This window comes from Heptranchias perlo, chromosome X (assembly GCF_035084215.1).
Source record: "Heptranchias perlo isolate sHepPer1 chromosome X, sHepPer1.hap1, whole genome shotgun sequence".
Classification (NCBI taxonomy): Eukaryota; Metazoa; Chordata; class Chondrichthyes; order Hexanchiformes; family Hexanchidae; genus Heptranchias; species Heptranchias perlo.
This window is the reverse complement of record NC_090370.1, coordinates 26,506,274-26,530,032: the sequence shown is the minus strand read 5'-3', so window position 1 is coordinate 26,530,032 and position 23,759 is coordinate 26,506,274. Positions and strand designations below refer to the sequence as shown.

Below are 23,759 nucleotides of genomic sequence, written 5' to 3'. Positions count from 1 at the left end.
GATGGTGGAAAGGCTTTGGGGAGTCAAGAGGTGAGTCACTCGCCGCAGAATACCCAGCCTCTGACCTGCTCTTGTAGCCACAGTATTTATATGGCTGGTCCAGTTAAGTTTCTGGTCAATGGTGACCCCCAGGATGCTGATGGTGGCGATGGTAATGCCGTTGAATGTCAAGGGGAGGTGGTTAGACTCTCTCTTTTTGGAGATGGTCATTGCCTGGCATTTGTCTGGCGCGAATTTTACTTGCCACTTATGAGCCCAAGCTTGGATGTTGTTCAGGTCTTGCTGCATGCGTGCTCAGACTGCGAATGGAACTGAACACTGTGCAATCATCAGCGAACATCCCCATTGCTGACCTTATGATGGAGGGAAGGTAATTGATGGAGCAGCTGAAGATGGTTGGGCCTCGGACACTGCCTTGAGGAATTCCTGCAGCAATGTCCTGGGGCTGAGATGATTGGCCGCCAACAACCACTACGATCTTCCTTTTTGCTAGGTATGACTCCAGCCACTGGAGAGTTTTACCCCTGATTCCCATTGACTTCAATTTTACGAGGGCTCCTTGCTGCCACACTCGGTCAAATGCTGCCTTGATGTCAAGGGCAGTCACTCTCACCTCACCTCTGGAATTCAGCTCTTTTGTCCATGTTTGGACCAAGGCTGTAATGAGGTCTGGAGCCGAGAGATCCTGGCGGAACCCAAACTGAGCATCGGTGATCAGGTTATTGGTGAGTAAGTGCCACTTGATAGCACTGTCGAAGACACCTTCCATCACTTTGCTGATGATTGAGAGTAGACTGATGGGGCGGTAATTGGCCGGATTGGATTTGTCCTGCTTTTTGTGAACAGGACATACCTGGGCAATTTTCCACATTGTCGGGTAGATGCCAGTGTTGTCGCTGGACTGGAACAGCTTGGCTGGAGGCGCAACTAGTTCTGGAGCACAATTCATCAGCACGACAGCCGCGTTGTTGTCGTGGCCCATAGCCTTTGCTGCATTCAGTGCACTCAGCCGTTTCTTGATATCACGTGGAGTGAATCGAATTAGCTGAAGACTCGCTTTTCTGATGGTGGGGATATCGGAAGGAGGCCGAGATGGATCATCCATTCAGCACTTCTGGCTGAAGATGGTTGCAAACGCTTCAGCCTTGTCTTTTGCACTCACGTGCTGGACTCCGCCATCGTTGAGGATGGGGATGTTTACAGAGCCTCCAACTCCCGTTATGTGTTTAATTATCCACCACCATTCACGACTGGATGTGACAGGACTTCAGAGTTCAGCATAGTTCCCCTTTCGCAGGACCTGTGAACACGGCGCACATGGAACTGCAGTCCTGCCCAGGATGAGCGAAACTTGGTCTTGGCCCGATCTTTACCGCCGGATTTTCCTCTTCCAGGCTTTTCCACAATCTCACAAACACTTTCACAAAGAATGAAGAAATCTTCCCTAACTCGCCCTTCTTATACCTTCTGGAGGAATACAGTGGGGCCACTTTTGATGGGTCTCTCTCAGAGTGTTTACATTGCCCCCTCACCCTCCCTGATACTCTATCTTTCAACTGCTGTAATATTGTCCTTTAGCAATATTGCTACTCCTCCTCCTTTCCCTACTTCTCTGTCCTTTCTAAAGATCTTATAAACTTGAATATTAAGCTGCCATTTGTGCCCAGTTGGCAGTCAGGTCTCCGTAATAATTTAATGAAATTATTTAACTTTACTTGATGGCTGATGTGAATTGCGGCAAAGTGTATTTCCACTGGTCAAGTATTGCAGGGATCGACTGTCTCTTCAGTCCGATATCAGGTGAACAATTACTGGCTGTTGTGTAATTTCCATTGATTGGGGCTTGGCGTCATCGACTGGGCGGAAATGGGAACTGCAGCAGAGCGAGAAAGGATCCGTCAGAAACCAGTTGAAATGAAGTACAAAATGCAACAGCCTGCAGTGCCTGTTCAGGATCTGATGGTTGGGAACTATTTTGTTGATGGCTATTTTTAGCGATGGTGGTATCGTGGTGAGTATAGCTGCCCCGGGTTCGATCCCCGGCGATTGCAATTAATCTACTTTCTTCAGAACCTCCAAATTTGTTGCCGTTCAGCTGGATTTTGTTCCCCAATCACAAACGGGTATAATTAGAGAGAAATGTTTTCAACGATGATTTATTTTCCCTATAGAATGAATGGAGGAAAAACATACTGGAAATCGTGAGTTACCAAGGGTCTAATGAGAGTGAGGAAGGCAAATGAAATGTTCGTCTTTATTGCAAGGGTGTTGGAATATAAGAATAAGGAGGACTTGCTGCAATTTTACTGTGAGGAGATAGTGTGTAAAATTGGCCGACATTCGCTGGAGTTTAGAAGAAAGAGAGGTGATCACATTGCAATGTATAAAATTCTTAGCCGGCTTGACAGTGTCGATGATGAGAGGCTTATTCCCCTGGCTGGAATGTCAAGAACGAGAGGTCATATTCTCAAGATAAGGGGTCGGCCATTTAGGACCGACATGAGGAAAAAATTCTTCACTCAAAGTGTTGTGAATCTTCGGACTTCTCTCACCCACAGGACTTTGGACGCTCAGTCGTTGAGTATATTCAAGTCTGAGATCGATCGAGTTTTGGATTTTAGGGGAATCAAGGGATATGGGGATGGCGGGAAAGTGGAGTTGAGGTCGAAGATCAGCCATGGTCTGATTGAATGGCGGAACATGCTCGAGGGGCCGTCGGGCCGACTCCTGCTTCTATCTGTTCTATTCTTATGTAGAGAACCTTCTATCCCAGTGTGCTGACGAAACTAAGTTAGGTGGCACAGTAAGCTTTATAGATGGGAGCAGAAAGTTGCAAAGGGACATTGATAGAATAAGTGAGTGGGCAAAACAGTGGCAGATGGAGTTCAACGTGGGAAAGTGTGAGGTCATCCACTTGGGACCTTAAAAAGATAGATCCGAGTATTTTCTAAATGGCAAGAAGATAGGAACTGTGGGGGAGGAGAGAGATTTAGGGGTCCAAGTAAAGAATTCACTAAAAATATAAGGTGAAATGGAGATTAAATTTTGATCTTTATCTCAAGGGAACTGGAATAAAAAGGAGTGGAAGTTATGTCACAGTTATACAGAGCTCTGGTTAGACCTCATTTCGAGAACTGTGTTCAGTTCTGGGCACCGCACTCTCGATAATGGCTTGGAATGAGAAGGGGTTTTTCTCTTTGTGATTCTCTGTGATGGAAGGGAATAGGAAAGGGTTTGGTCTGTTTGGATTTTTTTCCAGTGGCAGTGAATGAGAAGGGGTTTGGTCCATTGGGATTCCTTCTGCGTGCTCTTGCATTGATACGGAGACCTGCATGTTGCCAAATTGCTTTGTGTTTAACTTTGTGCCCCCTCGTTTGAACCCTAAAAAGAAAAGCATAAATGTAATGGAACATGGAAAGGAAATTCGTCAGATATCAGGTTATCAGCGGAGCTTATGTGTAAGGAGTAAGGATGGGTGATACGAGAACTAGGGGGCATAATCTTAGAATAAGGGGCTGCTCTTTCAAAACTGAGATGAGGAGAAACTTCTTCACTCAGAGGATAGTAGGTCTGTGGAATTTGCTGCCCCAGGAAGCTGTGGAAGCTACATCATTAAATAAATTTAAAACAGAAATAGACAGTTTCCTTGAAGTAAAGGGAATTAGGGGTTCCGGGGAGCGGGCAGGAAATTGGACATGAATTTAGATTTGAGGTTCGGATCAGATCAGCCATGATCTTATTGAATGGCGGAGCAGGCTCGAGGGGCCGATTGGCCTACTTCTGCTCCTATTTCTTCTGTTCTTATGTTCTTATAGGGCAGGTAACTGCTCGCCAGAGAATGCCGAGCCGGATTGGCAATATCAGCTCACTGCCATTAAATGGGTACGGTCACAATACAAACCCAAGAAATTCAAATGAACCATAACTGGACATTAAATAAGAAAGTGGCAAATATTTATTTCATAAAGAGATAAAATGTCACGGGCAGTTTTGTGGTCAGAAGTCGTGATTGCGTGACGTTGATTGGTTGAATGTTGGACTGAAGTTTACATTCACATTTTTATTCGGTAATTCCCGTTGGGCGGATGACAGGCAGTCATTTCATTCTGTGGAGCGATGACTTGTTCCAGTGGAATGGTCATTCTGTTCCGTTTTGTGTTTCTCAGCATCACCCAGGCCGCGCTCTTCCTCGCCACCAAAGCCACGGTGAGTGGTGCTGGTCTGGGCCCAGTATCACGGGGAAAGGAGTCAGGGGCGGCTTAATCACCAAACCTTAATTCCCAAAATTCATAATTTTGTAAGAAAACAAAGAAGTTCGAAAACACAGTTCTCAAGCCCATCAACATCCGACAATAAAACCAACATGTGTGAGTCCGTCGTCTGCAACAGGAAGTTCGAGTAATGAGGGACAAACTTCTGTGCCACTAAGAAGAAAACCAAATCGTAGACGAGGCAGTATAGTGAGGCTTTTTTGAAATGTGGTTTCATCAATTGTGCAAATGCAAACCATGATCCAAAGCCCCATTGTGTTATTTGTAGCGAGGTGCTTGTAAACGAGAGTTTAAAACCGTCAAAATTAAAAAGACATTTTGAAACAAAACATGGGGATCTCGTTGATCACCCGCTTGAATATTTTCAAAGGAAGCAACGGGGATTAAAGTTATCAGCACCAGTTCTTAATCGGTCAACTGCTCTGAATGATAAGGCACAACTGGTGTCATATTTGGTCGCAAACCGTGTGGCAAAAGAGAAAATGGCCCTTACAGTTGCCGAAAAACTTATTTTTCCAGCATCTCTGGATATTGTGCGTACAATCTTCGACGAGAAGCCGACTGAAAAATTGAGAAGCATTTCTCGCAGTTATATGTCTCGGCGAATATGTTCTATTGCTGAGCATTTAGAATCCAAGCTTATTACTCGGTTACAGTCAGCCGGGGATTTTACTATCCAACTTCACGATAGTGCTGATATTTCAAATTGTGCAACACTGTGAGTTTATGTGAGATAGGTCGGAAGGTTGGCTGTATTGTCTAACTTTACCAACAAATACAGGAGCACAATATTCGAATCACTGCATGACTGTGTAGATGGAAAATACAAATTGGACTGGGCTAATTGCAAAGGAATTCCAAGTGATGGAGCAGCAAATATGACAGGTAGAAATAGTGGAGTCATGAGAAGAATATCTGAGGCAGCTGATCATGATGTTTGGAATCACTGTTTCATTCACCACGAAGCTTTGCCGTCCAAGTGTATTCTCCCTGATCTTATGGCAGTACTGAAGGAAGTAGTGAAAATTGTTAATTTTTAAAAATTAAGCACACTGAACTGCAGGCTTTTTGAAGTGTTATGCTCAGAAATCAGGAGCTGAGCTTACTCATTTACTGTTTCACATTGAAGTATGATGGCTGTCACGGGGCAGAGTGCTTAGATCTGTGTACGACCTCAGGAAGAGATTCACATTTTTTCCTGGTAGAGAAAGAGTCTAATATGACAAATTTGTTTTACGATGGCAGCTGGTTAATGAAGTTGTCATACCTGGCTGACATGTTCTCAATTTTAAACGAACTAAATTTGAAGTTACAAGGAAGAGGCAATGATTTGTTTCGACCTTGTGAACAGATACAAGCATTCAAAAAGTCATTGGAACTGTGGCAAGCCTGACTGAAAATTAATCACCCGAGCTATTCCATGTTCCCAACACTGTTACAACACATTGAGGAGAACAGCATCAAAGAAGAAAAAGGAAATGAAATGAAATGTTTCATACCTTTTTTTAAAAAAAGGTAATGCAATAATCATGGGCGATTTTAACTTTCATATAGATTGGACAAATCAATTTGGCAAAAATAACCTTGAAGAGGAGTTCATAGAGTGTATTAGGGAATATTTCTTAGAACAATACGTCGGGGAACCAACCGGAACAGGCCATCTTGGATTTGGTAATGGGTAACGAAACAGGATTAATTAATGATCTCAAAGTGAAGGATCCCTTGGGAAGCTGTGATCATAACATGATAGAATTTCACATCCAGTTTGACAACGAGAATCTTGGGATTGAAACGACTGTATAAAAGTTAAATAAGGGCAATTATAAAGGAATGAGGGCGGAATTGGCTAAAGTGGATTGGTAAACAGATTAGATGGTCTGATGATGGATAAGTAGTGGCAAACATTTCAAAATATATTTTATGACTCGCAACAAAAATGTATCCCTGTGAGGAGGAAAGACCCCACAAAAAGGGTGAACCAACCATGGCTAACTAACGAAGTCAAGGATGGTATCAGGTTAAAAGAAAAAGCATACAACATGGCAAAGATTGGGCACTGTTTCACATCCGGCCAACCTGTAACATGCAATATTAATGCACACTGGACCTCATCTGGTCAATGAGAAACATTTAATAATAATGAACAATTGACATTGGGCCACATTTGGTCCATCTGAAACATTTACTAATAATTCACATTGGAGACTTGCGCATAACTGGCCTCAGTGAAACATTTAGTAATAATGCACGCTGGTAACTGGGGCATATCTGGTCAACGCAAACATTTAATAATAATGCACATTGGACACTGGGTCTGATATGGAAAACCTATAACATTTAATAATAATGCACACTGGGCACTGGGTTACATCTGGTTGACCTGTAACATTTAGTAATATTGTACACTGGACACTGGGTCACATCTTGTCAATGTGAAACATTTAATAATAATGCACAGTGGACAATGGGCCATATCTGGTCAATGAGAAACGTTTATTAATAATCTGCACTTGACTCTTGTCTACATCTGGACAATCTGATGCACTCTGGAGACTGGGGCATATATAGCCATTGTAATACACTTAATAATAATGCATACTAGACACTGGGGTACAACGGGTCAATGTGAAACATGCAATTCTAATGTACACTGGAAATTGGCTCACATCTGGCCAATTTGAAACATTTAATAACAGTGCACACGGGACTCTCAACCACATCTGGTCAATGAGAAACATGTAATAATAATGCACACTGGCCGCTCGGTCACATCTGGTCACTGTCAATCATTTAACAACAATGTACAATGTACACTAGCCCACATCTGGTCAATGTGAAACATTCATTAATAATGCAGTTTGGACACTGCCACATCTCGTCAACGTGTAACATTTAATAATAATGCACACTGGACCCTGGACCACATCTGGTCAATGAGATACATTTATTAATAATGATACACTAGAACTAGGGGGCATAATCTTAGAATAAGGGGCTGCTCTTTCAAAACTGAGATGAGGAGAAACTTCTTCACTCAGAGGGTGGTAGGTCTGTGGAATTTGCTGCCCCAGGAAGCTGTGGAAGCTACATCATTCGATAAATTTAAAACAGAAATAGACAGTTTCCTAGAAGTAAAGGGAATTAGGGGTTATGGGGAGCGGGCAGGAAATTGGACATGAAGCTGAGTTCGGATCGGTCAATGCCCTGTGGGTGGCGGAGAGGGCCCAGGGGATATGTGGCCGGGTCCTGCTCCGACTTCTTGTGTTCTTTAGATTTGTGGTTGGGATCAGATCAGCCATGATCTTATTGAATGGCGGAGCAGGCTCGAGGGGCCGATTGGCCTACTCCTGCTCCAATTTCTTATGTTCTTATGTTCTTATGTACACATTGGACACTGCAATGTCAATATGAAGCATTTAGTAATAATGCACATTAAACACTGGGCCAACTATGGTCAATGTGAAACATCGAATCTTAATGCACACCGGACACTGCATCACATCGTGTAACATTTAATAATGCACACTGGATACTGGGTCACATCTGAACAATGTGAAGCACTTAGGAGTAATGCACACTGGACAATGGGGCACATCATCGCAGACACGGACCAGCTTTCAGATGTACGCTGACAAAACCACCGCCTCTCTTGATCCTTCCAGGTCTTTGTTTTATCAGACCGACATCGTGTTTCAGATGAGCCACAATTTCCTCTGGTTACAATTGGAGAGTCTTTGGTCCCACAACTTCCACATCATTGCCACTGATTCCAACCCCATGCCTGGCTTTCGTCTGAGGCTGATCCTGACTGATGATAACTGCGAAGCTTCTGACCCCATACCCGCTCCATACCAAAGACCGCCTACTTCTACATCCGTAACGTCCCACCTGCCGAGCCCATCTGCAACTAAAACCCTCAGCCATGGGTTTGAAACGTCTCTGGCCTTTGTTCTCCTCTCCGGCCTCTCCACAAACTTCAGCTCATCCAAAACTCTGCTGTCCGTATCCGATCCCGCACTAAGTCCCTCACCAATCACCCAAGTCCTCATTGACCTGCAATGGCTTCCTGTCTCCTCAGCCTGCAGTTTAATTTTTCTTTCTTGTATAAGAACACAAGTAATAGGAGCAGGAAGAGGCCATGAAGCCCCTCGAGCTGCTCCCGTATTCAATAAGATCATGGCTTATCGTCGTCCTTACCATCCCTATCTCTGTAATCTCCTCCTGCTCCACAGCCCTTCCCTCTGCTCCTCCGCCTTTGGCCGCTGTTTGACCAATGTTTCCTTTAGCTGCCCTCTTCCTTTTTATATACTTGTGGAAGCTTTTACTGTCAGTTTTTATATTTCTTGCTAGTTTACTCTCATAATTTATTGTGTCTCTCTTTATTATTCTTTGAGTCATTCTATGCTGGTTTTTAAAGTTTTCCCAATCTTCGGGCTGACAGAGCTGAACTGCAACAAATTCGGCTGCAAACTTAGAGTTTCTGAAGAAAGCAGATGAATGTAAACATTGAATTGCGATGGCCGGGGATCAAACCCGGGTCAACTGCTTAGAAGGCAGCTATACTCACCACTATACCACCATCGCTGGAAATAATCATCAATAAAATAGTTTTTACCCATTAGATCCTGAACACACATTTTGTTCTCACTTTAAACTGGTTTCTGACGGATCCTTTCTCGCTCTGCTGCAGTTCCCGTTTCCGTCCAGTCGATGACGCCAAGCCCCAATCAATGGAAATTACACAACAGCCAGTAATTCTTCACCTGATATCGGACTGAAGAGATCGTCGATCCCTGCAATACTTGACCAGTGGAAATACACTTTGCCGCAACACATATCAGCCATCGAGTAAAGTTAAATAATTCATGAAATCATTACTGAGACCTGACTACCAACTGGGCACAAATGTCAGCTTAATATTCAAGTCTATAAGATCTTTAGAAAGGACAGAGAAGCAGGGAAAGGAGGAGGAGTAGCAATATTGCTAAAGGACAATATTACAGCAGTTGAAAGATAGAATATCAGTGAGGGTGGGGGGGCAGTGTAAACACTTTGAGAGAGACCCATCAAAAGTGGCCCTCACTGCAATCCTCCAGAAGATAGAAGGGCGAGCTCTGGAGGATTTCTTCATTCTTTGTGACAGTGTTTGTGAGATTGTGGAAATGTCTGGAAGAGGAAAATCCGGTGGTAAAACTCGGGCCAAGGCCAAGTCTCGCTCATCCCGGACCGGACTGCAGTTACCTGTGGGCCGTGTTCACAGGTCCTGAGAAAGGGGAACTCTGCTGAATGTGCGGGTTCCGGAGCTCCGGTCTATCTGGCTGCTGTGCTCAAGTATCTGACGGCTGAAATCCTCGAACTGGTCGGTAATGCGGCCCGCGACAACAAGAAGACCCGCATCATTCCCAGACACCTGCAACTAGCCGTCCGCAACGACGAGGAGCTCAACAAACTGCTGGGAGGGGTGACCATCGCTCAGGGCGGGGTGCTGCCTAATATCCAGGCCGTGCTGCTCCCGAAGAAAAGCGCTGGGAGCATCAAGAACAAGTGAAGCGGCCAAGATTTAATCTAATAACAGGGCAAGGACACGAACAAACTTATTAAATCATTTGAGGAAGGAACAGAAAGACAAGGTTCATGTAGTAGATGTGATAGATTTGGATTTTCCGAAGGCCTTCGATAATGTACCACATTGTTGACGCATGGCTGAGTTCAGAGCACGTGGAGTCAGTGGACAGGTGGTGGAATGGATCGGAAGCTGGCGACAAAACAGAAAACCGAGAATAGAGGTCCAGGGTCGGTACTCAGATTGGCAAAAGTTGGGAAGTGGAGTTCCACAGGGATCGGTGCTGGGAACACTGTTTTTCACAATTTACAATCATGATTTGGATTCCGGAATCGGATGTACAATTTCAAAATTTGCTGATGACATCAAATTGGGGGGTGTATTTAATACAAAGGAAGAATGTGTCAAAATTCAAGAGGACATTAATAAACTTGCAGAATGAAGAATAAGGAGATCACATACTGTTTGGATAATAAGAGTCTAAACGGGATAGAGGAGCAAAGGGATCTCGTGGTGCAGATGAACAAATTACTGAAAGTAGCGACGCTGGTGATAAAAAGGCAAATCAAACACTGGGATTAATTTCTGGAGGGATAGAATTGAAAAGCTAAGAAGTTATGTTAAACTAGTATGGGATCTTGGTGAGACCACATTTGGAACAATGCGAACATTTCTGGTCACCATATTACAGACATAGGGGCATTGGAGAAGATGCAAAAAAAGATTCACAAGGATGATACCAGAAATGAGAGGATATTCTTATCAGGAAAGGCTGAGCAGACTGGGTCTCGTTTCATTAGAAAAGACAAGGCTGATTTTCATTAATGATAGGGTTTCTTAGGATAGCTGAGGCCAATAGCATAGATGCATTTAAGGGGAAGATAGATCAGCACATGAGGGCGAAAGGAATGGAAGGATATGCCGATAGGGTTAGATGAAGTAAGGAAGGAGGAGGCGCGTGAGCAGGATAAACGCCGGCATAGACCAATTGGGCCGAATGGCCTGTTTCTGTGACGTAATTTCGATGTAACTCGATGTAAAGGCTCTTTTCAGAGCCACCCACTGTATCTGTGAAAGGGCTGGTTACTGTCTGAAGGGAGACGCTGATATCATGCTACCAGTGCTGCTTTGAGCTGCTTTTGTCTCGGTGTGGACGAGATGAGGTATTAATGGGACTGGATTCGGGGCACCGACCACAGTCCGGTACTTTAAACGGTAACTTCTGGACCCCATGCTGGTCTCGTAAAGCATCACCAGAACTGCTCGACTAACCTTTCTACATCTGTGGGATTCAGCGCTTCACTCCGTTTCTGTTCTATTTTGTTGGATTATTTACATAACGCATCAAACTCACTGGGGAATCACTGAAATGTAACTCTGTACAGAAACAAATAACAGTGAACGGCCTGGTGCCCAGGAGATCAGAAATATTACTCGCCTTTCGCCTTGTTGACTCGTAAACCGTGTTTCGAGTCCACCAACCCGCGTTGGTTCCATATGGGGATCATGTCCAGCACTGGAGAGAGAGACAGAGCCTGTCAGTCTTACACTTCCTATCAGTGTGTTCATATCACGCTCAATATCTGTATCCAACCTTCATATCGAGCATCAGAGAGTGAGAGAGAAAGGAAGACAAATACGGTGACAGAGCGAGCGGAGAGGCACAGTGCCACAGTATCAGTTCCAGACTGACCTGTGAGCTTGCGTTTTATCCAGAAAATCCCGTTGGAGAGACAGAAGATGCATTCTTATCTCTCACTGATATACCAGAGACGGACACACTATTAATCCCACACTCAGGGACAGTGCAGAGAGTGACAAAAACAATGTGGGCCGAATTTAACCCTCTCTTGCCTGTTGTACTATATTCGGTTTTGCAGACCAGTTCCGTTCGCTATTACTCTCAGTGTCCGTGAGTTTCACTCTGATTACATTAATCTGGGACTGTTGCAGTCTGATGTTAATCCCACACGGTCCCAGCAAATACACCGACTCCCATTTTTCTCCCATGTTTCTCCAGGATTGGTTTGAGAAATCCTGCCTTCAGTTTCGGAGTCACACGTTACTTAATTAGTAAAGGGGCCAAGAATGAACAGAACCCATTGGCTCATTTCAAAACGTCCCACTTTATCTGTGAAAGCCCCTTTACCATCAAAAGATACCGAGAGAAACAGCAGGGATGGAAACATCCAGTTTAACAGTTGGAGATTGTAAAGTCAGTCTGGATTCCAGCGTTCGGCACTGGTGGAATCCCATCTGTTTCCCATTCTGGTGCCTGTTCCTGCACTGCCTGTGGACCCCATTCCCTCTGACCTTTCCCCCACTTCCTTTGCTCAGACTCTGAAAAATTCCAACTGGGGAAAGTTTCCATCGATTTTTGTGTTGGGAATTAAACCAGATATCTGCGCATGCGCGATTCAGCCCCGCCCCCAGCGCTGCTTGCTGGTGAGCAGAAGAGCGCATGCGCGCTCCCCTCCCCCAGCTCGGCCTGTGGGCGCCATTCAATCAGTGAGCGGAAGAAGATGGTTAAAAACAGCCGGGAATGGAGAGATCACGGCCCCCGGGGGAAGGGAGCAAAGAGCAGCCTCGTTACAGCAGCTCATCGCTTCGGGACCGTGTCCGCAGATGGGCTCAGAGATCGGCATTGAGTCCGGGGGAAGGTCAGGGGGAGTCCGGGGGCTGTTTGTAAGAGGCGGAGTGGATCAGGAACTGGTCCCGGAACATGGAGTGAGAGGGGGAAGGGAGAGGGCATTCTCGGGCTGTGTGTGTCCAGGGTGTGTCCAGGGTGAGGGAGAGAGAATGGGAAGAACCTGCTATTAAAACCATTGCTGCTTTCTCTCCCCAAACCAGGAGTGAATGGTGCTGGTTTAGTTCCAGTCCCACTGTGTTTATTGTTATTGGACAGTGAACAGTGGAAACAGATGTGGGGAGTGAGACAAAGAGCATCAATTGCAGGCAACAGGTGAGAAGTGTGAAGGACACATTTTGAACAGCGGCTGTTTGCTTTCAGTTGAACGGTTAGTCCAATGGGAGAGGGGATTAGAAACCTGACCTGCACAAAGGTCCCTGCCCCATCGGGTAGTCCCATTCATGGATCAGTGCAGGGGTTGGGTTGTGTCTGGATGTTACTAAATTATTTTAAAACCGCCCAACACACCTGGTGTACAGAAGCTGAGAGCTGCAGTACTGCAGTGGAGTTAGACACTGACACTCTTTGTATCACTGGAAATCATTTGTGAACATTAAAAATAATTATTAACAGAGATATTAAACTGATCACTTTTGCATTTTCTACCTCACTTGTTCTTGAGTTACAAGAGATACGTTTCTTTCTACAGGCAAATATTTGAAGGATCCAGAATGAATGTGAAGTTTCCTCCACCCGAGGCAAAGGAACAGTGCAGCCAGCTCCTTCTCACACACAGTAGGTATATTATCACTCACAGAGCACAGAGACACAGACAGTAATCAGGTCCACAGTCTCAGACAGCAGAAGCGGTCAGTCCCACACTGATCCCAGGTTCCAGAGACACATTTTCAATCCAACAGTCAAACAGAGCAGGTGAGGCAGACGCTGTTTCCATTTCCCCCGAACTCAGTCCCGCTGACAGGAAGATACAAAAATCCCAGTCCAAAGTCACGCTTTCAGGATGTCAATTTCATAAAGGGCAACATTAGCCATGAATTAAATACCAGATACCCCGAGATTATCATAGAAGTTACAACATGGAAACAGGCCCTTCGGCCCAACATGTCCATGTCGCCCAGTTTATACCACTAAGCAAGACCCAATTGCCTGCACTTGGCCCATATCCCGGGGATGAGGGGGCGGACATATGAGGAGAGGTTGAGTAGATTGGGACTCTACTCATTGGAGTTCAGAAGAATGAGAGGCGATCTTATTGAAACATATAAGATTGTGAAGGGTCTTGATCGGGTAGATGCAGTAAGGATGTTCCCAAAGATGGGTGAAACTAGAACTAGGGGGCATAATCTTAGAATAAGGGGCTGCTCTTTCAAAACTGAGATGAGGAGAAACTTCTTCACTCAGAGGGTGGTAGGTCTGTGGAATTTGCTGCCCCAGGAAGCTGTGGAAGCTACATCATTAGATAAATTTAAAACAGAAATAGACAGTTTCCTAGAAGTAAAGGGAATTAGGGGTTATGGGGAGCGGGCAGGAAATTGGACATGAAGCTGAGTTCGGATCGGTCAATGCCCTGTGGGTGGCGGAGAGGGCCCAGGGGCTATGTGGCCGGGTCCTGCTCCGACTTCTTGTGTTCTTTAGATTTGTGGTTGGGATCAGATCAGCCATGATCTTATTGAATGGCGGAGCAGGCTCGAGGGGCCGATTGGCCTACTCCTGCTCCAATTTCTTATGTTCTTATGTTCTTATGTTCTTATACCCATCTTACCCATGTAACTGTCCAAATGCTTTTTAAAAGACAAAATTGTACCCGCCTCTACTACTGCCTCTGGCAGCTCGTTCCAGACAATCACCACCCTTTGAGTGAAAAAATTGCCCCTCTGGACCCTTTTGTATCTCTCCCCTCTCACCTTAAATCTATGTCCCCTCGTTATAGACTCCCCTACCTTTGGGAAAAGATTTTGACGATCTACCTTATCTATGCCCCTCATTATTTTATGGACTTCTATAAGATCACCCCTAGAACTCCTACTCTCCAGGGAAAAAAGTCTCAGTCTATCCAACCTCTCCCGATAAGTCAAACCATCAAGTCCCGGTAGCATCCCAGTAAATCTTTTCTGCACTCTTTCTAGTTTAATAATATCCTTTCTATAATAGGGTGACCAGAACTGTACACAGTATTCCAAGTGTGGCCTTACTAATGTCTTGTACAACTTCAACAAGACATCCCAACTCCTGTATTCAATGTTCTGACCAATGAAACCAAGCATGCTGAATGCCTTCTTCACCACCCCATCCACCTGTGACTCCACTTTCAAGGAGCTATGAACCTGTACTCCTAGATCTCTTTGTTCTATAACTCTCCCCAACGCCCTACCATTAACGGAGTAGGTCCTGGCCCGATTCGATCTACCAAAATGCATCACCTCACATTTATCTAAATTAAACTCGATCTGCCTTTCATCGGCCCACTGGCCCAATTTATCAAGATCCCGTTGCAATCCTAGATAACCTTCTTCACTGTCCACAATGCCACCAATCTTGGTGTCATCTGCAAACTTACTAACCATGCCTCCTAAATTCTCATCCAAATCATTAATATACATAACAAATAACAGCGGACGCAGCACCGATCCCTGAGGCACACCGCTGGTCACAGGCCTCCAGTTTGAAAAACAACCCTCCACAACCACCCTCTGTCTTCTGTCGCCAAGCCAATTTTTTTATCCAATTGGCTACCTCACCTTGGATCCCGTGAAATTTAACTTTATATAACAACCGACCAAATTGAATACCAGCCCAGAACTCTCACAAACACGTGAGTTTAATTAATGCAGTATCCATTTGAATAGCGTATCAAGAGATACAAATTGCAAGTCAAAACTCATGTACAGTATCAGATTGAGAAATGCTGTGACAGTGTAACCTGAGAAACAAATTAGATACCAGTTTATAATATACTCATAGTATGAGATTTAAAGATACAGTATCAATTCTATTAGCACAGACTGAGATACACATTGCACATGAGTCCAAAAATATTCTCAAATAAAATTTAGAGATGCAGTATCAATTCCTTTCGTGCAGACAGATCTACACATTATAGACCAATTCCAAAATGTCACCATATCATTTTGAAAGATACATTATCATTCACAATATTACTCACAGAGATACAGGTTTAATAGTAGTTCAAAAAGCACACAAATTATCAGATTAAAAGCTCCAGCATCAAATTCTAAAGTGTGTCCATATTTACCAATTAAATAATGAGAAAAACTATTTAAGCATTAAGGTACTAATCCTACAATATTGAACATGATAATGTAATCTGAGAGAATAACTATGTACAGATACAGAATGAATCTCTCACACAGATACAGTACAGAGACACACAGACACAGAATGAATCCCACACTCACATACAGTACGAGAGACAGACAGACACAGAGTAAGTACCACACTCAAATATGGTACCAGACATGATAGATACAGAATGAATCCCACACAGGCATACAGCACCAAGGACTGACAGGTACTGAGTTCATCCCACAATCTCATAAAGCACTAGGGACTGAGAGGTAAAGTATGAATCCCACACTCACACACTGTACCAGAGACTGACAGATACAGAATGAATCCCACACTCACACACAGCACCAGAGACAGACAAATACAGAATGAATCCCACACTCACACACAGCACCAGAGACAGACAAATACAGAATGAATCCCACACTCACACACAGCACCAGAGACAGACAAATACAGAATGAATCCCACACTCACAAACAGTACCAGAGACTGACAGATACTGAATGAATCCCACACTCACTCACATCACCAGAGACAGACAGATACAGAATGAATCCCACACTCACAAACAGTACCAGAGACTGACAGATACAGAATGAATCCCACGCTCACACACAGCACCAGAGACAGACAGATACAGAATGAATCCCACGCTCACACACAGCACCAGAGACTGACAGATACTGAATGAATCCCACACTCACACACAGTACCTGAGAATGACAGATACTGAATGAATCCCATACTAACATACATTATGAGAAACTGCATATATGGATGTAATTCAACACCCACACACAGTACCAGAGAATGTATATACTGAATGAATCCCACAGTCAAATAGAGTACCAGGGAGTGACAGATGCAGCATGAATCCCACACTCACACGCAGTACCAAGAGACTGAGAGATACAAAGTGAATCTCATAGTCACCTACATTAGTGCAGGCTGAGTTACAAATTACGTACCAGAGCAAAAATCTCATTGTGTCAGATTGAAAGATACAGTATCAAATCCACTAGTGCAGACTGAGCTACATATTAGATATATTGGTAAATACTCAGAGTATTATACTGAAATAAACAGTATCAATACCATTGATACAGACTGAGCTACACATTACATACTCGTTCAAAAACCTCAAATGTTCAGACTGGAAGATACTGAATTAAAGAATGAATCCCACACTGAGATAAAGTACCAGAGACTGACAGACACAGAATGAATCCCACACTCACACACAGTATCAGAGACTGACAGATACAGAATGAATCCATCACTGATATATAGTACCCCTGAGACTGAGAGATGCAGAATATACCCCATGCTCACAGCCAGTACCAGAGACTGACAGATATAGAATGAATCCTACACTCACATACCGTACCAGGAACAGAATGAATCTCACTCATGCACAGTACCAGAGTCTGACAGTTGTAGAATGAATCTCACACTCACACAGCACCAGAGACAGACAGATACAGAATGAATCCCACACTCACACACAGCATCAGAGACTGACAGATACAGAATGAATCCCACACTCACACACAGTTCCAGAGTCTGACAGTTGTAGAATGAATCTCACACTCACGCAAAGTACCAGAGTCTGACAGATACAGAATGAATCTCACACTCGCATTACTGCGGACTGAGCTACACATTACATACCAGTCCAAAAATCTCATAGGGTCAGATTGAAAGATACAGTATCAATTCCATTGGTGCAGACTGAGCTACATATTCGATATATTGGTAAATACTCGTGTTATACTGAAATAAACATTATCAATACCATTGGTACAGACTGAGCTACACATTGCATACGAGTCCAAAAATCAAATAGATGATCAGACTGGAAGATATCGTTTAAATTCTATTAGCTTAACATTATATAACAGTCCAACAATCTCATACACTTTTAGACTGAAAGATACCGTATCGATTCTATTCGTGCAGACTGAGCCACACATTATAGAGCAGTCCAACAATCTCATACAATATCAGACTCAAAGATACAATATCGATTCCATTAGCACAGACTGAGCTATATGTTACTCACCAGTCCAAATATCTCATACAGTGTTTGACTCAGATGCAGAATTAATCCCATTATTGCAGTTTGAACGACACATTATATACCAGTCCAGTAATTTCAACGTGAACAGATTGAAAGGTACATTATCATTCACAATAGAGTTCAGAGATTAAGATGTCACACTGAGCCAAAACTCACACATGGTGCTTGATTAAAGAAAATCGAAAAGTGTATCTATATTAACAAATTAAATACTCGATGAAGAACTGTATCTACTTTGAAGTGGTAAAGATACAGTTTCAAATACGATACTGTAAACTGAAATAAGAACCCAAAATGAATCCAGACTTGCACATTGTCTCAGAGACTGAATTACAGAATGAATCCCTCACTGAGATAAAGTAGCAGAGAATGGCAGATACAGAATGTATCCCCCCCACACACAGACAGTACCAGAGACTGACAGATACAGAATTATTCCCAAACTCACATAAAGCACTTGAGACTGACAGATACAGAACGAATCCATCACTTATATATAGTACCTGAGAGTGACAGATGCAGAATATACCCCATGCTCACACTCAGCACCAGAGACTGACAGATACAGAAAGAATCCCAAACTCACGCACAGTACCAGAGACAGACAGATACACAATAAACCCCACTCTCACATCCAGTACCTGAGACTGACCTCTAATGGACGTAAGCGAGAACTGTAAAAGAGCGGAACAAATTCACATTATCTGTCGTGGTGAGAGAAACAGGACAATGTGCATTTTGAGGAAAGATTCTGTCTGTAACTTTTACTCTCGAATTTTTGCACTTTTTGACAGTGAAAAATGAAGACAATTTATTCATAATAAAGTTTTTGTTCCACTCGTTCAATCGTTGTGAATTTGCCCCATTATATTTCACTGTACATTGCGCAGTATTTCTCTCTGATTTCTCAGGACACGATTTACATTGTTCCTCTAGCCCATTTAGACTGTAATTTTTCAAGCAGTATGTGGCCTCCTTATTCCCTCCAGCGAAATGCAGCACCGCAAACCTTTCGATATTGAAATTCACTGGCCATTTACACAGCCGTTCTGCAAGTTTATTTTGCCGCTGTCTTCCTCAGTATTGTAAACAATTTTACAACACCAAGTTATAGTCCAGCAATTTTATTTTAAATTCACAAGCTTTCGGAGGCTTCCTCCTTCGTCAGGTGAACGATGTGAAAACGATTCCTCAGTATTGACAATACCTCCTAAATCAATTACAAGAATTTAACACTGCGTTACAACTAATGTTTGGTCTAACAAAATGTACTTGCAGCTCGCCTCCATTCCCAATTTTTCTAAATCCCAATCGTGCAATATAATGTTAAGAATTAGTTTCTGCTCTGTCCCTCTCTCATCTTCAAACTTCACTGTCCCGGTGTTTGGGGACATCTACTGGCCGGAAGCAGAACTGGTCGGAACAAATTGCGGAAACCGGACAATGTGCAGTGTGAGCGTGTTTATGATTGGTGGCAGGTACTAAATCTGATTTTTTAAACCTGCCCATTAACCTGTAGTGTTTGTTTCTGAAAAGTAAACAGAGCCGGACAGTAAGGATATGGGGAGTGAAACAAAGAGCATCTATGGCAGACATCAGGTGAGAAGGTTGAAGGACACATTTTAAACAGCGTCTGTTTTGTTTCAGTTCAATGGTTTGTCCCAAGGGAGTGGGAAACAGAAATCTGATATGATCAAAGGTCCCCGCCCCATCGGGTAGTCCCATTCATGGATCAGTGCAGGGGTTGGGTTGTGTCTGGATGTCACTAAATTGTTGTAAAACTGCCCAACACACCTGGTGTGCAGAAGCTGAGAGCTGCAGTACTGCAGTGGAGTCAGACACTGACACTGTTTGTATCGCTGGTTTTCATTTGTGGTTATTACAATGATTATTAACGGAGAGATTCAATTGATCACTTTTGTATTTTCTATTTCACCTGTTCTTGAATTACAAGAGAATCTTTTTCTTCCGACAGTCAAATCCTTGAAGGACCCAGAATCAGTGTGATGTTTACTCCACCCGAGGCACAAGGAGCAGTCAGTGCAGCCAGCTCCTTCTCTCACACAGTAAGTACATTATCACTCACAGAGCACAGAGACACAGACAGGTCATCAGTCCCACAGTCTCAGACAGCGGAAGTAGTCAGTCCCACACTGATCCCAATCCAACAGTGAAACAGAGCAGGAGAGACAGATGTAATTTCCATTTCACAACGATTCATTACAGCTGACCGGCAGATAAATAATTTCCAGTCTAAAATCACACCCAGTATCAGATTGAAAGGCACTCTGTCAATCTCACATTAGTTCAGCCTTAGCTACAAATTAAATACCAGATAGAATTGACACATTGGACTGATTGATAGGTACAGAATGAATCACAATCATGCACCCCAAGATTCAAATTAAATACCAGCCCACAACTCACACTCATTATAAGTTTAAAGATGCAGTATTCATGCCACTATTGTACACTGAGATACAAATTAGATAACAGTTCAGATGTTACCCATATTTGACTCACATATATGTCCAAAAACCTCATAGTGTCAGAATGAAATGTACAGTTTCAATTCATTCACTGCAGACTGAGGTACACATTAGATACCAGTCCAAAATTCTCATACAGTATAAGACTGAAAGACACAGTATCAACCCCAATTGTGCAGACTGAGCAACACATCACATACCAGTCCAAAAATCACAGTGCCAAGTTGAATGATACAGTATAACTTCCATAAGTGCAGATTGAGCTACACATTATATACAAGACCAATATTCACATGAATTATTGTACTGGAAGATACAGTATCATTCCCATTCGTGCAGACTGAGGTACACATTAGTTACCTGTTCAAAAATCACATTGTGTCAAACTGAAAGTACAGTATCAATTCCTTTACTGCATACAGACGTTCACATCAGATACCTGTCCAAAAATCGGGTACAATATCAGACTGAAAGATATGGTATCGATGTGATTAGTACAGACTGACCTACATGTTACATACCAGTATAGAAATCTCACACAGTATCAGACTGTAAGATACAGTATCAATCCCATTCGTGCAGACTGAGGTATACATTAGATACCAGTCCAAAAGTCACATTCAGTAACAAATTGAAAGATACAGTATCAATTCCATTAGTGCAGACTGAACTGCACCTTACTGTGTAATATATTTAGGCTGGTTTGTATCAGATTGAAAGGTACAGTATAAATTCCATTATTGCAGACTGAGCTACACATTATATACCGTCCAAAAATCTGATACTTTATCAAACTGAAACATACAGCATGAATCCTATCAATGTAGGCTAAGCTACACATTACAAACGAGACCAAAAATCTCTTGCAGTGTCTGACTGAAAGTTGGAATGTCAATTCCATTCGTGCACAAAAGATTTGCATAAATTAGTGAATTAAAGATACAGTTTCAAGCACCATACTGCAGCCTGAAATAAGAATACAGAACGAATCCAGACTTGCACTTTGCCCAGAGACTGAGGTACAGAATGAATCCTACACTGAGATAAAATACCACAGATTGACAGATACAGAATGAATCCCACACTCACACACATTCCCACAGATTGACAGATACAGAATGAATCCCACACTCACACACATTCCCACAGATTGACAGAGACAGAATGAATCCCACACTCACAGACTGAACTGGCGACTGACGGATACAGAATGAATATCACGCTCACACACAGTACCAGAAACTGACAGACAGAGAATTACTCTCACACTCACATACAATCTGACATCTACTGGCCATAAGTGAGAACTGTAACAGAGCGGAAGAAATTCACATTATCTGTCGTTGTTTCAGATTCAGGACAATGTGCAATGTGAGGAAATAGTTTCTCTCTGTAACTTCTACTCTCAGATTTTTTCATGTTTTTCAGTGAAAAATTAGACAATTGATTCATAATAAAGTTTTTGTTTTGCTCATTCGAAAGTTGCCCCATTATATTTCACTCTCCATTGCACAATATTTCTGTCTGATTTCTCAGGACACGATTTATATTAATTCAAATAAACCGAACTGAAGCACAAATAAAAACTGAGCGCAAATCTGGAAGGTTCAACGGCGACCGTCAAAAGTGAAAGGGACAAAATACAGAAAAAATTAAAACCGAAAATGCTGGAAAGACTCAGCAGGTCCGGCAGCACCTGTGGAGAAGGGAGGCTCGGGTTAACGGTTCAGGACGATGACCCTTCAATAGATCAGAAAGGTTAATCCGATATAATTTAAATAAGGAAAAGGAATCATCAGAGGAAAAACTTCCGAAAATCAATTAATTTCACTGAATCCGAGCAATTGTGTCTCGTATCCACCGTACAGATCAGGGCAAATAATAATACAAAGGAACAGAGTTAAATTCAACATTATGCGGGAAATAAATGAATTTTAAAAGTATTTTTAATATAAATTAAACCCGTTTGTGTTTTGGAAACACTGTCCCTCTGAACATCATCAAATTCAGTTCCAGTCTTGGTGTTTCTGAATTCAGCGTGCTGGGATTCAAACCTGTTGGAATTAACTGCTTGGAAGGCAGCTATACTCACCATTATAGCGCCTTATTTCACCAGGAGGGAGAAGTCGAGTGTTTCTGTGGAGTTTCGGACTGAATTGCTCCCTTTGGGTTTCTGGCACTTTAATCATAGACAATAAATAGTTCCCAAACATCAGCCCCTGAACAGACACAACAAGCTGGTGGAATTTCTCATTCATAGATATTAAATAAGAGGATGGCAAAAACGAATAGGAAGAGGCTCGGAAGAAGTCACAAAAAAAATTCGGGAAGCAAACAGGAGCCAGTAAATCAAATTATCAAGGAATATAAAAAGAAATAGTAAATTATTCCACTGACACAAAAATAACAAAAGGAAAATCAGAATTGATTGAGTGCCACTAAGTGATGCACAAGATAAACTCACAGGTAACGTCAGCGAAATGGCAGAAATGTTGAATTGTTACTTTGCCTCAGTATTTACCCGGGAGATTAACAGGGTGAATGTATTAGAGGAAGAGGTCAATAAAGATATCAAGGCATTTATGTTCGAAAGTGTGGTTAAACTCCTGGTCCAGATAGATTGCATCTGTGCATATTAAATGAAGCAAGGGAAGAGATAGCAGAGGCATTGTTACATGCATCGGAAAAAATCATCAAAAAAGGAATAGTGCCAGAGGACTGGATGACAGCTAATGTGATTCTTATATTTTAAAACAGGATGTAGAACAAGTCCAGGGAACATAAGACCAGTTAACTAAAGGTCGGTGGTAGGATTGATCATGGAATCCTTTACCCAATGAAGCAACAGAAAAACATCTAGAAACCGAAAATATAACAAAGAATACTCAGCACAGATTTCAGAAAAGGAAAGCTTAACAGTTTGGCCAAAGGTTTGACAGTTTAAATTACAGTTCGACAGAACTTACCTGCTTTACAATTCTATTCCTCTGGAAATAAACCTCTGTGTTTGCTTTTTTATGGCCTTATCATCCTGTGCTGCTACTTTTAATCATTTATCAATCTGTACCCCGAAATCCCTTTGTTCTTCCACCCCATTTAGACTCTTAATTTCCAAGCAGTATGTGGCCTCCTTATTTCTCCGAGCAAAATGCACCAGCTCACACCTTTTTATACGGAAATTCAATGGCCATTTCGACCGCCTTTCAGCAAGCTTATAAAAGGCTTCATGTATTTTGTTGCATTCTTCCTCAGTATCGGCTATAACCCCGAAATTAATTACAAGCATTTAATACAGCATTACAACTAATGATTTGTCTGACAAAATGTTCTCCATTCCCAGTTTTTCTAAATCCCACTCGTGCAATATAATGTGAAGAATTAGTTTCTGTTCTGTCCC

At 42.7% G+C, this 23,759-nt stretch overlaps 1 long non-coding RNA gene, 1 other non-coding gene and 1 pseudogene across 3 annotated transcripts; 2 read left to right on the top strand and 1 right to left on the bottom strand.

The window, feature by feature from the left end:
* Positions 1-8,783: 8,783 nt before the first annotated feature.
* On the bottom strand, positions 8,784-8,855 carry trnar-ucu (transfer RNA arginine (anticodon UCU)). Its single transcript has one exon. It is a non-coding gene; the product is annotated as a tRNA-Arg (tRNA).
* Positions 8,856-9,433: 578 nt separating this feature from the next.
* On the top strand, positions 9,434-9,819 carry LOC137307002 (histone H2A-like; annotated as a pseudogene).
* A 2,494-nt stretch (positions 9,820-12,313) lies between these two features.
* LOC137307138 (uncharacterized) lies at positions 12,314-23,382 on the top strand. 2 transcript variants are annotated; one of them, XR_010959053.1, is made up of 5 exons: positions 12,314-12,796; positions 13,173-13,258; positions 19,410-19,472; positions 19,849-19,939; positions 23,120-23,382. It is a non-coding gene; the product is annotated as an uncharacterized lncRNA (long non-coding RNA). The 2 variants fall into 2 exon arrangements; XR_010959052.1 differs by lacking the exon at positions 19,410-19,472.
* The last annotated feature ends 377 nt before the right edge of the window (positions 23,383-23,759 follow it).